Here is a 21,034-nt window from a genome sequence, read left to right as displayed (position 1 = left end):
TCTTTTCCTCGGCTTCGACTCGTGAAGTTGCTGTTTCTGGGGATTATAAACTTACTGTCGTCCTCATAGCCTGTAAATAGGCGTATAACTTACATTCTTTATAAGCTCAAACGACTAAGCTTACAAAAAATCAAACCGGACGGGGAATATTTTCCTATGACAAATAGGGGGAAATTAATTGAGACAGATGAAGGAAACGAGTGTCTTAAGTATTTTTTTCCGTTCTGAATTCGTCAACAAAACGTAGTCATGTACTGTGTGCAAATTAAAAAAAAATTGTAATTTGGAAATTAATACATATACGCGACAATTTTAAGGCTGTCCGAAGCTAAATATAGATCGAAAAATTATACTATCTTGATTATAAAAAAAAACTTTTAACCGAGCGAGTTTCTTTAAACGTTTATTACATAAATTAACAGTGCCATCCAACACTATATTTGATGCATTTTTGTTATGTCATATATTTTTCTTAAGCAAGTGATGGGTGTATTATAATCTATAAAAATCGCATCGGCGCAAGAGAATAATGACATTAAATCAAATATATTTTTATGAAAAATCCATCGATAAGTATTGTATTTTGCAGTTCTTGCAGTTCATATAAACAATTCGTTTATTTGAAATATTGTCAAAACATTTCGCACCGCCATCGAAATTAGGCATATGTTTACCTTTTCAGCTCGATTTACACTAAATCGGGTCAATCGGTAGGTTTCCCACAGCAAGATTCACATTGGTACTTATTTTCTCTCCCGATGTCACGTAAACTATACCAAGACTGTTTTTATCTTTCACATGCGCCAATCCGTTTTTTATATGCATATACATATCACCATTCATTAGATTACACGTAGCAGGGGGAGTCTCAAAACCATTAGTTTATGAATAGTTATTTACCTATTACGAAGCTTTAAAACTGTTAGTTTTTTATACCCCATATCGGTGATATTTAATTTAGGTGGCAGGGGACAGTTTTTTTGATACAATTCATTGTAGCCAAGGGTTGCATGCCTTCGGAACTCTGTAACTGGAATTTCCTCAGTTCCCATTCAGCACAAATACCTTTAATTCACTCTTTATAAGGCCAATCACCAATTTCTGGAGAAAATTACTTATCAAAACCTGTAAAATTCTCTACTTACTGGTTTTTATGATATTTTGACCCTTTCATATTTTGCTAATTTTTCATGATTTTTCAGCTTTTTAGACCTCCCCCAGCTAATTCCCTGCAGAGGGTTGACCTTCCGTACCGCCTGCATGTTGCACTATTACATGTCAGAAACTTACCGGTGTATAGTTTACAATGTCCCATCCACCTACTTTTTGTGTTATTTTACCTCCCGTCTGTAACTTGCAATTTCACTGTGTAAAGTCAGCACAACAGTCATAGCCGCAGGTTTCGCATTTTACTTCTGATTCTCATGTACCTAACATAAGGGGCCTACATATTGCATATCAATTTCAACAAGAGACACCCCTCTTACTAATGATAATCATTAAAAGTCATTTCATGAATTTTAGCAACACTCATAGGCCTTCAAGTACAGCAACTCTCAATTTTAAAAAAAAGAAACATTATTCAATACTACATACATCTGCTTGATATTAGCATGATAAAAGCATCACATCACTTAGAAATCCCTTTACATGTATACCCTCCCCTATTTTTTGATTTTCACAAGAAGCCTTAGTTTGAACACTTTAACCTAATATTATGAAACTTGTGGCTGTTTCCTTGAGTCATTTCTTACACATATTTGAAAACAACCATCACTGATATTTAAAATTGATCTTTTTTGGTAAATGGATGATTTGTAGCATTTTTATTCACAAAAAGTCATGTCGCCCTACATGTGATTTCTTGTTTTCATGACAAACTAAGCCTATAATCATATTTAGTGGATATCTTATATATTCTGGTTTCTAGTCTCCTTTTAACTTTGCTAAATTAGTAACACTACTGGCTCTAAAAAGTACTGAAAGTGCCTTTTTTTACTGATAATTTCTGATATTTACTGATATTGTACTGTTAGTGCTGAGAATTGCTGATATTTACTGATAATTTTACTGCTGTTACTGATAATTGCTGTTGGTTCTGATATTTACTGATATTTACTGATGCTTTTGCTGTGAGCTCTGATAATTACTGATATTTACTGAGATTTACTGTTGGTACTGAGAATTGCTAATAATTACTGAGAATATTTTAAGGCCCAAAACATTGTCTTTTAATTATTAAATAACACATATTTCAGATTTAACACAATTTATTTAATTATATATTCTTAAGTTTTATATTTGATATTTAGCTTCTTTTGAACTTTGGAAACTCACACATCACATTTTAGACAATATTAGAAAGCCGGTCAAAAAGTGGTACTTAAACTTAAGGCAGACTCAACAAAAATTTTAATTTCTAAATGCGGTGGACATTTTTTTTTCAACAATGAAAAACCCCATAATTCTTAACATGATTATTTTTCTTTTCAAAATAGAGAGATACCCGGTCAGGACTTTATAATGTCTTTGTGGTTTTACTTCACAGAAAGATTAGCGAGGCAGTATCTGTGTATAGTATACATACTTTCAGCAGATCAAGAGTTTGTCAGTCTGGCACCTTGTGTATGACATTACGTAATATACGTAATATATACAGGAATCCATGATCTTGTGAATATTTATTCAAAGAGAAAAGTATTATTTTTATTGACAACAATATAAATAACGTATTAGAATGATTTTCATATTCATCTTATTTGTTCCGCAAAAGATTCAAAAAAGTTAGATAAATAATCTCTCTCTCTCTCTCTCTCTCTCTCTCTCTCTCTCTCTCTCTCTCTCTCTCTCCTACCATTTGCTGAAATCAAAATAGGGAACAATCGGCGAAGAATAATTTTTATTGTCCGACCTTTCACTCTTTCTCTTTTAATACATATGTAATATATCTTCTGTTGCACGGCTAAGTAATGTTGTCATGATCTAGTTCTGTAACGGTTTTTCAAGTTACAAATAAAATAATCAGTTTATAATTCGTGAGTTCGCTTAGGTTTCCTTCCTAAGACTCAAGTAAGAATTAAAAGCAACACTTACGTTGTCGATTTCTCGTCAGCAGACGACGCTACGGAACATAAACAATGTATGCTAGAAAACCAAACCAATTCCGGTTACCTAAAATCAATCCGGATTGTATACTTGTATAATATTTTCCTCGGGCCTATCTGGGCTATATGATTAGAAATACAATCAAAGAATCAAGATACAAAATTACTCTATAACCAACTATCTGTAGACTATGGATTTAAACAAACAATTCTGTTTGCTACCACAGTCAACGACAGGCACCTATCAAATCACTATAGAAATATATTACCCGGTCAGCTGAAAGTCACCAAGACACTTATTAAGTCACAAAGACACTATGAAGTCACCAAGACACAAGCTACAGAAACAGGGTTAAGAACTGAGTGGTCTAGCTAACAATTCTGTTGCTTTCCGACACAGCTCAAATCCCTGTTCTGTAGAACTCTAACTGGAGAGATTCACCAGAAGACCGTTCGAGTCGTTCACCGGCAGAAGACTGACTAAGAATGATAGGGTGGCTGTATATATACCCTGCAAGTTATCACTGATTGGTCTAATCATGCACCATTTCTATTGGGTATACTGATTATCACTGATTGGTCAAAAATGGAGGCATCTGATTGGTTAAACACATGATACATTTCAATCCGGAAGTAAAATCATTACATTACCCACGCCTTCGAAAAAATATGCGTCCTCGCATTCCAAAATAAAACATAAGTGTCAGAAAACATTTATTAAAAACTGATATGATAATTGTGATTGTTTAAAGGTGCCTCCTACTAAACATTCGTAATCTTTAGTAATAGTCAAAACTGTTTAGTCACTTTGGTGTGCCTGGGGAAATCTGTCTGAACAGAAGTACAATGGTCATTTCATTGTAGACTCTTCCCTGAGAGTTAGCTTAACTTTAGGCATGATCTACAAAGAATAGAACTAAAATGAACAGTAGTCACCAAGATAGGCTGGTCGTTTTGTACATCTTTTACTTGTTGTCATGTCACTGTCACGTTTCTTGTCGTCAATCTGATTGGAAGCGGCTGCTTCCTGCTTATTAGAGGCAACTTCTTTGTATTGCTCTCCTCTCAAAACTTGTTTCACAACTGGTCGGATTCGATCAGTATGTATGACCTGATGTTTGCCTCTGGCACCACAATTGACTTTGTATGTTACGTTAGAACATTTTTCAATCACCTCAAAGGGACCCTGCCAGTAAGAAAAGAACTTAGGCGATGTTCCTGCTTTTTGCCTTGGAAAATAAACATAAACCGTATCGCCTTTATCAAATGATTGCCAATTGAGTTTCCTGTCGTGGTACCATTTCTGCCTTTGTATATTGTCGTTCATTAATTTTCTCACGATGGTATGGGCCTCTTCTAGTTTTTCCTGCAGTTCCCAAACCCACCTGTTTTGAGGGATCCTTTTCATGGATGATGGCATCTCATAAACAATATCAAGAGGTGTAGCAACTTCTCGACCTAACATCATCATGTTTGGTGTCGTGCGTGTAGTTTCGTGGACAGCCGATCTGTAGGCCATCATTACGTATGGAAGGTGATCGTCCCAGTTACTGTGATGTTCATCAACATATGCAGATAACATATTGGCAAGAGTTTTATTAAATCTCTCAACCATACCATTCGATTGAGGGTGGTAAGGGGTTGTATGAGTTTCCTTGATGTTAAATAATCTGCACATTTCTGAAAACAATTGGCTTTCGAATTGAACGCCCTGATCAGAATGGATCACACTGGGTGTCCCATATCTTGTAATGACTTCTTCCACAATTTTTTGAGCAACAGTTGCTGCCTCCATATTCGCCATTGGAAAACTTTCCGTCCATTTTGTAAAGTAATCCGATACAACTAGTATATATCGGTTACCTTTGTTTGACATTGGAAGTTCACCCAATATATCTGTAGCGATACGTTCTAAGGGGATACCGCAAGTGACAACTTGCATTGGTGCCTTCTTATTCGTTGTTGGTGCCTTGCGTCGTTGGCATTTCTCACAACCAGCAATGTACTGTTTCACGTCTTTCTGCAATCCAGGCCAGTAAAATTTTGATTTCACCTTTTCTAAAGTTTTTCTAAAACCTAAATGAGCAGAAGTTCGTTCGTCTTGAAATTGACTAAGCACAGTTCGGCGCTCAGTGTATGGCAACACAGCCTGATACAAAACTTTCCCATTTTTGCAAGTTTTCTTTCTAAACAAAACATCACCTCTAATCTCAAGAGCATCCCAATGTGCGCAAATGCCTTTAACAAATTGACCATAGCTAGATAGCTCTTCAGAGTTCGGTTTTATGCCCGAAGCAACCCACTTTGACACCTGAGCTATATCAGTGTCAACTGCTTGTTTGTCCTTCAACGAATCAACATCTTTAAATGGTGGGCATGAAATAGAATTCACCATACTCTTTTCTTCAGCGCAACACGTTTTTCTACAGGGTATTCTGCTAAGTGCGTCTGCATTTTTATGCTTGTTACCCGCTATATGTTCAATGATAATTTGAAAATTACTCAGACTTTCAAACCATCTGGCAAGTTGATCCTCCGGATTTTTGCAGTTCAATAACCATTTTAGAGAGCTGTGATCTGTTCTCACTAGAATTTCTTTACCATACAGATAGTGTTTGTAATATTTGGTAAAGTAGACGACAGCTAAAAGTTCCTTCCTTGTGACGCAGTACTTGCGTTCTGCTTTTGACAATGTTCGACTAGCGTATGCAATTACCCTCTCCATACCATTGTGTACCTGGGAAAGAACTGCTCCAATTGCCACATCACTCGCATCTGTGTCCAGTATAAATGGTTTTGAAAAATCAGGATGCGCAAGAACTGGTGCTGAGATGAGTGCTCGTCGTAATGAATCAAACGAATCTTGACATGGTTTGGTCCACGCAAATTTTGTTCCCTCTTCCGTCAGTCTATTCAAGGGTTTTGCTATTGTAGCAAAGTTTGGTATGAAACGTCTGTAATAGCTACAGAGCTCCAAAAAAACGGGGATTGACCAATCTTCTACCGCTGAAATCTTAGATGGGTCTGTACTGATCTCGTTTTCAGAAACTACATGACCAAGGAACTGTACAGTTTTGTGAAACAGATGACATTTCTTCGCCTTTAGTTTTAAATTTGATGAAAATAACCTATCAAATACTTGTTTGAGGTTGTCTAACATGTTTTCAAATGTTTTCCCAATAACAATAATATCATCAAGGTAAACTAAACATATCTGCCATTGCAAACCGCTCAATACTGTCTCCATCAGCCTTTCAAAGGTTGCCGGGGTGTTGCAAAGGCCAAATGGCATTACGTTAAAGTGAAATAAACCCCTCTTTGTTGCAAAGGCAGTTTTTAGTCTGTCAGAGTCATCCATTTTAACCTGCCAGTAACCTGAACACAAATCAAGGGTTGAAAACCACTTTGAAACTGAAAGACTGTCTAAAGAGTCATCAATTCTAGGCAGTGGATAGGCATCTTTGACAGTGGTGGCATTTAATCGCCTGTAGTCCACACAGAAGCGCAATGATCCATCTTTTTTCTTTGCCAGAACCACTCCTGAAGCCCAGGGACTTGCTGACTTTTCTATTATGTTTTTATTCAGCATTTCATCTATTTGCTTGTTTATTTCACTCTCCAAGTGATAGGGAACACGTCTAGGGGGCTCCTTCAAAGGTCTAGCATCTTGCGTGTCGATAGTGTGTTTCACTATTGATGTGCGTCCAAGATCTGTGTCTGATTTCGCAAATACCTCAGCGTATTCGATTAAAAATTTCTTTAAAGCATATACTTCCTTTGTTTTTAGATGCACCGTTGACCTTGCAAAGAGGTCCTGCAAATGTGATGGTAAATCGTCACAGACCTTTTCTTTAGGTTGAGGGGAATCAATCACTGATTCAACATTACTTAAATTGGCAATAAATGTACCAGGGTAGATTATCTGGTTGTCTTCGGAAAGGTTCATCATTCTCACGGGGATCTCACCATTTTTCAAGTAGCCAACTGACCTTGCTACTAAAGCTTTTCCAGATTTAACAAATGTTTCAGCTGGTTCCACTAAGCCCAATATTTCTTTGTTCTGATAGCTCTCAGGGAACCCCGTAACACAACAATAAGTAACGACTTCGCTTCTTGGAGGTATCGCTACTGTTTCTTTGGCTGCTATTCTAAAACAGCCTATCTTGCCAACAAATTCAACTTTGTAGCACATGTCCTGCACATTGAAATACCCATTTGGTACATCAACAGTACATTTGTATTTTTTCATGAAATCCAATCCTATGACCCCATCAACAGATAAGTCCGTAACAATAACTTCCTGAGTGTAAGTTGTATCGCCCATATTGATGTTTATCAATGTTTTCCCTAAAACTGTAAGGTTTGTTCCACTTGCTGATGAAACTACTTGATCAGTGTGAAACAATACAGGTTTTGATTTGATGGTTTCATATACTCTACTTGATAACACAGACAGTGTAGCCCCTGTGTCAACCAACAAATTTGTTTTAACACTATGTACGAGTGCTTTTACATACATGCCAGCTTCGGGATCATTTTGATGAATCCCAACTTGAGCACACCTAGACCTGATGCTCTTAAATGAGTTCTGTACAGGACGTCTTTTACCATAGGTATTGTTTCGTCTCTGATACGATTGTGATCGAGAACTTCTGTCATATACAGCAATATTATCATTTCCATGTGGACACTCTGCTTGTAAATGATACTTTGATCCACATACATAACAGTTTCTGTTGCCAACAGGATTGGGTTTTTTGAAATGTGTGGACTTTTGGGACATGTTTGACTTCATTTCGTTAACTTCTTTTCAGAGGTTTACTATTTCGTTCTTAAGTTCTTCAAAAACCTAAAGAGAATCTGAAGATGTCACTTGAACACTTTCAGACTTATTCGTTTGCAATGGTCTTAAATGAGACTCTGCTCCTAGCATTTTACGATCTGATTTTACAAATGCTTCTAATTCTACAGCATGCCGAATCGCATCATTGAGGTTTAATGGCCTTGCTTGTTTTACCCGTAACCTCATATCGGAGTCTATAAGATCATCTATGAATTGCTCCTTTGCCAAAGTTTCTCAAACATCTCCTGGAGCTGTAGGATAAGCTAGGTTAGTTAGCCTTCTAATTGACTGTCCGAGCTCTGGCAAAGTTTCTGCTGCTCTCTGTTTGCGCTACTTCAATTGGGTTCTATAGAGATCGTTTTGATTTGAGGGTGAGAATCTTTCTTCAAGGGCAATCACTAAAAGTGCATAATCGTGTTTCTGAGCGTAAGGCAAATTTCCTAAAGCACCCTGAGCCTGACCTTTCAATGAAACTGCTAAATAGAGTCCCTTTTCTCGCTCATTCCAATTATTAAGCATGGCACATGCATCAAAATGTGGACGATAATCCAACCAGGATCCTGTGCCATCAAATGTTGCAGGTTTTATATGTGACTGACACTTTTTATCTCCCAGGTCTCTCGTATTCTTATTTTCATCAACTGCATTAAGCCGACCAGATTTTCTACGATGTGTAATGTTAATTTCTGGTTCGTTTTGTGATAATGGGGTGGACGCAAAATGATCTTGGTCGTATTTGTCATAAGCCGACCTTGCACCCGGCATCAACTCATCTTGCCATGATACTTTTGCAGTAGGGCTTGTTTTAGGCTTTACATCGCCGTGATAGTCTATAACTGAAGAATCTGACACAAATCCCGAATCTCGTGGTTTTTTATTCGTTTGTGGCTCATGAGTGTCAGCGTTAACTTTATCTATAGCACTAGCGTTATGAATATTGAAACTTTCATCTTTTAACTCTTGAAGTTTTTGTTCAATAAAAGATATCTCTTTGTCTATGTCGTCTATGTTAGTCATAGCCACGTTTTAGATAATGCCACCATAAAATGTCAGAAACAATCGTCGATAAAAATGAAACAATTACATGGACTTTGTTAAACAAATTATACAACCTCTTAACTTCACTGGCATAAAAACATCTAATAAACTGAAATTTACTTCATATCTATTTCCCGGCGATCACTACGTTTGAAATAAAACAAGAGATTTTACTTGATATACAAACACCGCTGCCACCAAATTTGTAACGGTTTTTCAAGTTACAAATAAAATAATCAGTTTATAATTCGTGAGTTCGCTTAGGTTTCCTTCCTAAGAATCAAGTAAGAATTAAAAGCAACACTTACGTTGTCGATTTCTCGTCAGCAGACGACGCTACGGAACATAAACAATGTATGCTAGAAAACCAAACCAATTCCGGTTACCTAAAATCAATCCGAATTGTATACTTGTATAATATTTTCCTCGGGCATATCTGGGCTATATGATTAGAAAAACAATCAAAGAATCAAGATACAAAATCACTCTATAACCAACTATCTGTAGACTATGGATTTAAACAAACAATTCTGTTTGCTACCACAGTCAACGACAGCCACCTATCAAATCACTATAGAAATATAATACCCGGTCAGCTGAAAGTCACCAAGACACTTATTAAGTCACAAAGACACTATGAAGTCACCAAGACACAAGCTACAGAAACAGGGTTAAGAACTGAGTGGTCTAGCTAACAATTCTGTTGCTTTCCGACACAGCTCAAATCCCTGTTCTGTAGAACTCTAACCGGAGAGATTCACCAGAAGACCGTTCGAGTTGTTCACCGGCAGAAGACTGACTAAGAATGATAGGGTGGCTGTATATATACCCTGCAAGTTATCACTGATTGGTCTTATCATGCACCATTTCTATTGGGTATACTGATTATCACTGATTGGTAAAAAATGGAGGCATCTGATTGGTTAAACACATGATACATTTCAATCCGGAAGTAAAATCATTACAGTTCTATCATTGTAAATCCTGCTCTCTCTCTCTCTCTCTCTCTCTCTCTCTCTCTCTCTCTCTCTCTCTCTCTCTCTCTCTCTCTTGCTCGCATATATTATCTAGTCCTAAAATTTGAGTTTCCGAGTCAAAATGGCATAACGGCATTAGCACGATAAAGTTCTATTTCAGCATCACAACCGCCATTTCAAACACAGATTTCGAGTGTGAACTTTTCTAAGACTACAAAGAACACCAGCTTAATATACTAGTGAAAAAGTGTTACGGCTTATCATGCTTTAATTCTCTCTCTCTCTCTCTCTCTCTCTCTCTCTCTCTCTCTCTCTCTCTCTCTCTCTCTCTCTAACGTATTTTGAGGCGTCAATGCAGAAAGACTTAAGCATGATTATGTCCCATTACAGTATCATAACCAGCGATTGCAACAGCGATTTGATTGAAAACCTCTATCTCTCTCTCTCTCTTTCTCTCTCTCTCTCTCTCTCTCTCTCTCTCTCTCTCTCTCTCTCTCTCTCTCTCATTAATACTTTATTCATGCACTTGTATGCGGTTATATGACCAGCGGCTATATAATTTTGAAAATAAGACACACAATTTAACTGATTTTCCTTAATCTATGAACGCTTAGAACTTAAAATCTTTAAAAGCAAGCAGAAAAAAATATTTTGTATGTCTGGGATTAAGAAAAACCTCAGAACTAACAGAGAGCACTCAGACTATACACACGACAGGGTGACCACGGCAAGGTGTGAAAATTGACCACCTGTGTATATGTCTGGCAGTCGCTGAAAAGATTCTTTTGTATGTCTGGGATCAAGAAAACCCTCAGAACTAACAGACAGCGCTCAGAATATATACACGACAGAGTGACCGTGGCAAGGTGTGAAAATTGACCACCTGTGTATATGTCTTGCAGCCTCAGAATAAACACATATAAATGGCCGGGAAATACAATGTGAAACAAAAGTGTTTGATTTTATTTTAGCAGTGAGCGGCCACCGCGTTCCCCACTCGGCCATCTAGGCAAGACAAATATCTTGCTTTCGATGACAAACGGAGCCTAGCGCGCTGGCCGTGCACTGCACAGTCGCTTGAGATAGAGGTGGAATACATTTAAACGACAATTTGAGAGGATCGGAACGATACACATTGCAGAGATACACACATATATAATAAGCACAAACATTGCAATAACTCTCAAATTGACATATACCTGCCCATAGTAAATGGTATAGATATATATAAAGCACTAAGAAATTCACTTTTGTTGGAGTTCCACCCTCCGCCTTGACCGAGGCTTGAACTCACGACCTCTGGAACCCATTCTTCTAGCAGTGAGCGGCTACCGCGTTCCTTACTTGGCCATCTAGGCAAGACAAAAAATCTTGCTTTCGATAACGAACGGAAGCTAGCGCGCTGGCCGCGCACTACACAGTCGCTTGAGATACAGGTGGAATACAGTTAAACGACAATTTGAGAGGATCGGAACGATACACTTTGCATAGATACACCCATATATAAAACAAGCATTCTGAGACTATTGCATAAGCAATACACGTCCCCTACCGTTTTGTGGAAACTGTGACTAATGCAGAATATCGACCCCGATTATTAAAAAATTGGAATAAAAAAAATTAATTTTCTCGAACATATGTCAACCAGACGCTACAAAAGTGTAAACGTGATCTGTAGTTTGACATTTTGAAACTGTTCAGCAAATTTCATATTATTCCTCTAACGCACAAAAGAAAAAAAGTGTGGAAAACTGAAGTGGGCAGACAGACGGACGGACAGACGGACGAACGGACTGACGGACGCAGAGGAAAGCTATAGTCCCCTCCGGTGAAAACCGGTAGGGGACTAATAAGCACAAACATTATATATATATAATTTTTATATATATATATATATATATATATATATATATATATATATATATATATATATACTTGTAACATTTTCATCTTCTTTCCCATAACCATTGGGCCAAATGATAAGAATTCTTGGCAACATTCTCCGAAGGATTCATTTTAATTGAAATTCATACACTGCATTTGCGCAACACCAGGCGCGAAAGACACATAAGTTAACACCCGCAATTGACCTTTGTATTTGACATTTTAAAGAGTTACAATGTATTGCCAAAATTACTGGGGTTGGCGATGTGGCCCGAGTACCTCGCGTTTTTTTCTACACATTGTAGTTCATGCACCTGTAAATTTTTGCAAACTGTATTACTTAATCGGAAAGCAAACAACCTTAACTTCCGAGACAGTTTTATAATATGGCGACCAAATACAAGAATTTATGTTAGCTTTAATCAAATAGAGGCGAATGTATTAAAAATTGTAATGAGCTATGATGCCACTATCGCATATAATATTATACATTTTATTTATATATTAAATATTTTGCTTTATTTAGGTTTCTGGATAAAATGCAAAATAAAGGAGGCGTGATATGTTACCGACTCTTCGTTCTACCCAACGTTTGTGCAATACTAATCAAAACACAAGTCATGATTCCTTATTGAACTGTAAGTTTTGAATATAAGGTCAGCCATTTTCTTGATTAAGGATGCAGTCTTTTTTATGTATCAATGGATTTTGCTCGCTTTTTTCCCTTTAGCTCCGCATGCCGGCTTTTCACAGCAGCGGTCACGCTCGTATTACATTTGTAACATCTTTAATGTCTTCATATTCTATAAATATTATTTGAAAATTAAAGAAAACTTTTTCATTTTTTTTTGTAGGAAATCTTTGTGATACTATATGCGAGAGAGGATGTCCTTATCAAAATATAAATCGAATAAATGGACTACACAATTTGCTCGATTTGCCCGGGCTTTATTGGGTCCATGCAGTGATGTACTGCGCGAAGTTCTCGCTAAAGAGACATCTCCGTTTGACTTGGAAAAGAAAGTTAAAAGTTACATATCTCTAAAGAAAAAACCTTCTATTAGAGACGATCACGAACGGCTCGTCTATGGCAAAGACTACTCCGTCTTTGACATTACGTTGCTCTACTTTCTCTTCCGTAACATGTGTTCAATTAAACCACATAAAAAAAACTGGGGAAACGACCCAGAACCAACTGATAAAAGTTTGTCAGCAAACATCGAACGGATTCGTATTTTAAGAAACGACTGGTATGGACATGCTACGGATTTTTCTCTCACTGACTCAGATTTTGCAATAAAATGGAATTATATTTCTCAAATTGTAAAAGAGCTGGAAGGTTATCTTGGGACAGGAACTAAATACCAGGACATTTTGATCGAATTAAAAACTTGTTCTATGGACCCTGAATCGATAAAGTTCAACATAGATGAAATGTTCACTGATTTTACAAATTTGAAAGGTAATAAACAAGTTAATTTTACAAACGGATAATAAAATTGAATTATTATATAATAGAAACATTGCTTGTTTAGTTAACTAAGATCTAAATAAACAAATACTTACATTTTTTAAAAGGTAGCATGGTCTGTGATAATTAAAAAGTGAACAAAGTGAAGCTAAATATTCATGTAAATGGCTAGCACTTTTTTTAAATTAACACGCAAGAGTATGAAAAAAGATCCAAAATAGTTCTATATATTTAAACATTTAGCTTCATTTTTACAGAGGGTTTTGGAGAGTTGCAGACAGCTGTTACAAATCTGAAAGGTATGAAACAAGTTGGTTTGATAAATGGATAATGAAATCTAATCAATATATAATAGAAACATTTGTTGTTTTGGTAAACTAAGTTCTAAATAAACAAAGACTCGCTTTTTAAAACAAGATATGTGAGTCTGTGATATTACATAAGCAAACAAAGTGAAGCTGAATATTCATGAAAATGTCAAGCACTGTTTTTAACATCGAAGTGTATCAAAGAAGATCTAAAATAATTTGATACATTTCAAAATATTATCTTCATTCTTACAGAGGGTTTTGGAGAGTTACAGACTGATAATACAAATATGAAAGGTAAGAAACAAGTTGGTTTAACAAATGAATAATAAAATTCAATGAATATAGAACAGAAACATTGCTTGCTTTGTTTATCTAACATATCAATAAACCATTACTCACTTTAAAAAAAAAAAAAAAGGTATGCGGGTCTGTGATATTTAAAAGTGAACAAAGTTGAGCTGCATATTCATGCAAATGGCAAACAGTTTTTATTACGCAAATATATCAAGAAGGATACAAAATAATTTTATACATTTAAATATTTTATCTCCATTCTTACAGAGGGTTTGGGAGAGTTGTAGACTAATAATTCAAATCTGAAAGGTAACAAAAAAGTCGGTTTAAGAAATAAATAATAAAATTGAAATAATATAGAATAAAAACATTGATTGTTTTGGTAAACTTACATCTCTAAAAACCAATGATCACTTTTTTTAAAGGTATGCGGACATGTGATAATAAAAACATTAATAGAGTGAAGCTGAACATTCCTGTAAATGTCAAGCGCTGTTTTTAACACGGAAGTGTATCAAAAAGGATCCAAAATAATTTTATACATATAAAGATTTTATCTTAATTCTTACAGTGGGTTTTGGAGATTTGCAGACTGATGTTACAGATCTGAAAGGTAACAAACCAGTTGATTTGACAAATAAATTTAAGAAATGAATTTAATTATTTTCTATTGATTGACGTTTCAAAGGAAAAATTGACCGGAAAACTTCATCAATGCGCGTAGCAAACTAAGATCTAAATAAACCAATGCTCACTTTTTTAAAAGGTAGGTGGGTCTGTGATAATAAAAAAGCGAATAAAGTAAAGCTGATTATTCATGTAAATTGCAAGCACTGTTTTTAACACGGAAGTGTATAAAAAATGATCAAAAGTAAATTTATACATTTAAAGATTTTATCTCCATTCTTACAGTGGGTTTTGGAGAGTTACAGACTGATAATTCAAATCTGAAAGGTAACAAACAAGTTGATTTAACAAATGAATAATGAAAAAATTCATATATAATAGAAACATTGGTTTTGGTTAACTAACTTCTAAATAAATCAAGATTCACCTTTTTAAGAAGAAAGATGGGTCTGTGATAATAAAAAAGTGAAAAGCGTGAAGCTGAATATTTATGCAAATAGCAAGCACAGTTTTTAACATGCAAGTTTATGAAAAATGATTCAAAATAATTATATATATTTGAAAAAAAATTATCTTCATTCTTACAGAGGGTTTTGGAGAGTTGCAGACTGATGTTACATATCTTAAAGGTAACAAACCAGTTTGTTTAACACATGAATAATGAATATATATATATATATATATATATATATATATATATATATATATATATATATATATATATATATATATATATATATATTTATATATATATATATATATTATAGACACATTGCTTGTTTAGTTAACTAAGATCTAGATAAATCAAGATTCACTTTTTCAAAAAGATAGATGGGTCTGTGATAATAAAAAAGTGAACAAATTGAAGCTGAATATTCATGTAAATGGCTAGCACTGTTTTTAATACGCAATGGTAGGAAAAAGAATCCAAAATAATTTGATACATTTAAAGATATAATCTTCATTCTTACAGAGAGTTTTGGAGAGCTGAAGACTGATGTTACAAATCTGAAAGGTAAGAAACAAGTTTCTTTAGCAAATTAATAATAAAATAAAATTAATATATATAGGAAACATTGCTTGCGTTGATTAATTAGCTTCACAATGAAACATGACTCACCTTTCTAGCTCACCTGAACCGAAAGTTCAAAGGAGCTTTTCTGATTGCCTGTTGTCCGTTAATTAAGACGAAATTCCAAATTGATAAAAGTATGGGCCTAAACTTTTTTAAAGGGTGATAATCATGAAACAGTGAACATATGGCGGTGTTTAAAATTTTCTTCTCCAGAACCACTGCACCAGTAATGTCAAAATTTACACCATAGCTTTTCTTCAATGTGAATGTTCTAAATTGTTAAAACCATGACCCCCAGACCAATACTGGGACCCAAAGAAGGGTTCAAAATTGATTATGTCAGTACATTTGGAAACATTTTTGAAATCTTCTCAAAAACTATAGCGCTACAATTTATATTAACTATTATGCGAACATTCTCAGATAGTGATATATCTAAGTTGTTAAAATTGGGATTCCAATACCATTTCTGGTGCCCCCAGAGGGGTACAATGTTAAACATATTGAGGGAAAATATTTTAAAATCGTCTCCCCAAAAACCACTGCACCTGTTATGTCAATATGTATACCATAGTTGGTAGATATAATGAACATTCTAAGTTGTTAAAACACGACTCCAAGACCAATACTAGGGTACCAAGAGGAGTTCAAAGTGTAACATTTAAATATATGAGGAAATGATTAAAAACCCTTTTTATCCGATAATTAAACGCTACAATGTGTGAGAATAACATGCAAACATCCTCAAATAATATAAATTCTTAATCGTTAAAATTGCGATCCCCGGACTAATTATGGGACTCCAGGAGGGAACTAAAGTCTGAAATATAAATATATGAGAAAAATGTTCAAAAATGGTTTTCTCAAGAACTACAATGCTACAATTAGTGATATTACTATGCGACCATGCTCACATAATGTAAATTCTTCATTGTTAAAATTGTGACCCCCGGACTAAAACTCGAGCCAATGAAAGGGGTTTAAAGTTTGAGATTAACAGAATCATTCATTATTACGAGTGTAGGATAGTGAAATTCCACCGAGGGGACAAGATTCAAAGTCTAGGACGAGGCTCTGCCGAGTCCTAGAACGTGAATATTGGCTCCATGTGGAATTTCACTATCCCACTCAAGTATGTAATGAATGATTATTTTTCTCGCATTATTCTACATAAAAAATGATGTTTGACATCTTTAATGTGATTGAATTGTAGTCATCTAAACACTTTATAGATTAGCTAATTCCATCATTTATCGTTTTCTTGCAGCACACAATGTTTGTTTACATTTCACAGCGGCATAGTAATACACAGTGTAAGACAGAAAAATTCACTGCTGACTCACACTGGACAAACCGATCTCACACCGGTGTTTATGCGAGAAATGTATATATATATAAGGGACATGTTTTAAAACCTTCTTCTCAAGAACTACAATGCTACAATTTGTGAGATTACTATGCAAGCATTCTCATATAATGTATATTATAAATTGTGCAAACAATGGTGCCCCCTTATTAATACAGTGGTACAATGTAACATTATTGTTGACCAGCCAATCGTGTTAAATAGTTCATGTACCGTTATGATCGTTCATGTAACGTGCGGGGTCGTGCGTATATTAAAGAAATATTGGTTTGCGTTTAAAACCACGCTACAATATAGATTTAAAACTTTTTTGCAGAAGAATACTGACAGTTGTTAACATTCATATATCAGGTCAGCGCTATTTTTTTTTAAAGAAAAATCTTCTCATTTGTCTTTAAATAGTATCTTAACAGCTCATTTAATCCTTTGAACGGTCGAGTTCGTTTTCATGGTTTTGTAATCGGTTTATATTGAGCATCCATTGTATCTTGAGACATAATTTTCATCATATTTGCAAGAGAGACACGTTAAATGAAAGTGGTTAAGTGAGCAAGTTAACCCATTCCCCGTACAAAACTAAACACTTACTAAATAAGTTTTCTTTCAAATGAAAATATGATACGCATTCCTCTCTGTTACATTGTATAAACAAAATAAGATTTAACATGTATTAAGACGCTTTAAAATTTAGAATAAATAAAGTTCAATCATTTGAATTGTGTGCCGTGAATTATGGAAATATGAGATGTATAAAATCGACATTCTTTTCAACAAGGTAACAAATTTACCTGTATCTCGCATTAGTTAATTTTACGTAAGGAATTCGGATTACATAAACATCAACTCGTATGTAAATAATTTCGTGTAGATTATGCATTATCTTCATTTTTTACACTTAATTTTTTTAACATATAATAGAAGTTAATATTCGTTGTGAAGACAAAACAGTTTAATAGGTGTATGGATCCTATCATATCGCTTTCTCGTTATAATAAAACTGCATGGCTACTGTACATGTATGCCGCTTTTGAATAAAACACTTGCATATTGAAGAACAATTTAAATCAATTCGTTTTCTTAATTCTGGTCTTAAAAATTAATTTTGATTTTTGCTTGTTAAATGGTGTAGAATCGTTCCTGTACGGGTTTGATCGTAATCGTTTGTGTATCGTGAAAATATTCAGTAAGTTAGTGGTCGTCTGTGTATCCTGCGTAATTGTTCGTGTATCGTGCGTGGTCGTACGTGTATCAGAATCTGCGTGTCGTTGGTCAACAATAACGTTGCTGCCACTGCACTTGGGCCCCAAGAGAGGATTTAAGTTTAACAGAAATATATAAGTTATATTTTTTTTTCAAATCTTCTTCGAAAGAACTATGGCGCTACAGTTTATGAGATTGCTATGCAAAAAGCCTTAAATAATATAAGATCTAATTGATAAAATAGTGAGCCCCGGTTTAATACTGGGGTCCAAAAGGGGTTTAAAGTTTGAGATAGAAATATAGGGAAAATGTTAAAAGATCTTCATCTCAAGAACAACAATGCTACAATTTGTAAGAATACTACACAAGAATCTTTAAATAATGTAGACTATAAATTGTTTAAATCATGACCCCAACACTAATATTTGAGGTCCCAAAAGGGGATATAACATTGAAATATATTGTCTAAAAATCTTATTCGCAAGAACTACAATGCTAAAATCACTAGAATGCAATCATCCATTGAAGAAGTAGATCTAAATTGTTTAAATTGTGACACTAGACTAATACCTGGTCCCGATAACATGATAAAATGGACTATTGTTCAGGCGAGTGACGTTGCCCATTGGCCTCTAGTTTCAAGAAAGTGAAGCTGCATATTCATGTAAACTGTAAGCACTGTTTAAATAACGATAATGTATCAAAAAAGATCTTAAAAAAATTCTATACATTTAAAGAATTGATCTTCATTCTTACATAGGGTATTGAGAGTTGCAAAGTGTTTTTTCAAATCTGAAGGGTAACAGACATGTTGGTTTAACAAATGAATAATAAGATAAAATTAATGTATAATAGGCACATTGTATGTTTTGGTTAATTAACATAACAATAAAACTTAACTTTTTTAAAGGTGTGATGGTCTTTGATAATCGAAAAGTGAATAGAGTAATGTTGTATATTCAAATAACTGGTATATACATTACAGGATTGAAAATATATTTATAGATTTCATCTTTATTCTTGCAGAAAATGTAGAAGAGATTAAAAAGTCAAACAAAATATCTACTACGCAAGGTATAGTTATTTTAAAAAAACCAACAACAATATTTTATATTTATATTAATTAAATGTATATGTGATAACAATTTGAAATTTGATATATATAATATTTAAAATGACCACATTGGAATGGTCATATGCAATAATATCTAAAGTTGTTGGCACTTAAAATTCAAGTAAAGTCAATAATCCGAAACCGCTTAATAGATATAAAGATGGGGGCAACAAATGATCATTTCTTTTATTTGTGACCCATGTCACATCTCAATTTTTTAAATATAGAGCCCTAAACAGATATGAACGTTTTCCTGAAATAGTTGCTAACATTTGGCATGGAAATTAATTTTTTGACAAAATCAACGAATATTTATGATTTGAACTATAAGATAATTATGACTTTAATACATTATTAAGTTGCAAATATGTAGTGAATATAGAAGTAATATTTAAGTCAAAGTTTAAAAAAAACCCATGCCTTACAGATGGCATAAAACACCAGTATATAATGAACACTAGATCATATATTAAGCTTGTTTCAAAATGTAAGAGTAATAACCCAAATAAAAATATATTAGTAATGACATCTTTGTAAAACTGTGCATACAAATATACATAAATCTAACGTTTCCTGTAAAAGTTAAGAAAGTAGGGATAACAATTTGAGATATAGCATGAAAGAAAATTATTTTAGGCAAAAATTGGATTTCATTAATTAATTTTTTTATTGAATATTGTTTACTTTGCATCGTGACATATAAATTTTTGAGTAGAATTATGATTTTTTGACTAGAGGTGACCCAAAATGGTTATCAAATAGTTATCAAAATAAAACAGAGAAACAAATCTCTTTACCAATCGATTTTTGGAACAAGTTTGCAACTCGCTATTCAAATTGAATTGCATTTAAAATTCGTGTTTTGGAATTGTCAGGGATTAATACTAGTGGTTAACCACTACCAGTGTGAAGAATACGTGCTGTACCATCTTTATGTGATCTCCTTAAAGTAAACTATTTAAATAAGGGGATTATTTGCTCGGGTTGGAAGCATCGATGTTTCCTTACCTAAGACCTGTAATTTCAGGGTCATAAACTAGTGATAATCCACTCCCACTGTGAATAAAATGGATATTTGGATAGACTTGTTGACCTACTAATAATACACATGTTGCGTGTTTCTGCATTTTAATTTTGATCATTTTGTCTCCTTTTAATGTATGCAATGCTTCAGTAAGGCATCTTAATAGTCCATTATCTTTGAGTGTCAGTCGTAGAGGAACAAAAAAGATACAGAGATTACAACTCTTTTTGTGTAAACAAAGCTCAGGTCACTTTTTGGTTTACATTTTCGATTTTGAATAGTTTAGACCTAAATAAAATGTGACAAACGTTAGGAACTGTTTATTTATTATTAAAGCGAATAAGCTGATAGAACAAATAACAGCTTTAAAAAGAACTTTTACCAGTATGTTGAACCAATGCAAACAAAAAACATGGCACTAACCTTGTTTGCATAACAAAAATGTATGAGTCCTGTCAAAACAAGAAGCAAGTAAAACAAGTCAATATGTGCCAACTATATCGTCTTCGCTGTAACAATTGGAAGTAAGCCAAGAATGATCATTTGTGATTCGAAATTCGAGATACGAGATTCAAAATTCGAGGTTCGAAATCCAAAATATTTAGATTTACCAATCAAATCATGAATCTGAAAAACCTGTATGCTAGCGACATAAAACTTCTAAATAAAGATCGCCTGTGCATGCTCTTACCTACAAATTAATGTC

At 34.4% G+C, this 21,034-nt stretch overlaps 1 pseudogene; it reads left to right on the top strand.

Moving 5' to 3' along the window:
• The window catches only part of LOC128179520 (uncharacterized), a 45,811-nt pseudogene that overhangs the window by 6,275 nt on the left and 18,502 nt on the right, over positions 1–21,034 (top strand).

The sequence above is a fragment of the Crassostrea angulata genome, chromosome 4 (genome assembly GCF_025612915.1).
Source record: "Crassostrea angulata isolate pt1a10 chromosome 4, ASM2561291v2, whole genome shotgun sequence".
In the NCBI taxonomy this organism is placed as follows: domain Eukaryota; kingdom Metazoa; phylum Mollusca; class Bivalvia; order Ostreida; family Ostreidae; genus Magallana; species Magallana angulata.
The sequence above is the reverse complement of the archived record's forward strand: the minus strand, read 5'-3'. Positions and strand labels throughout refer to the sequence as shown.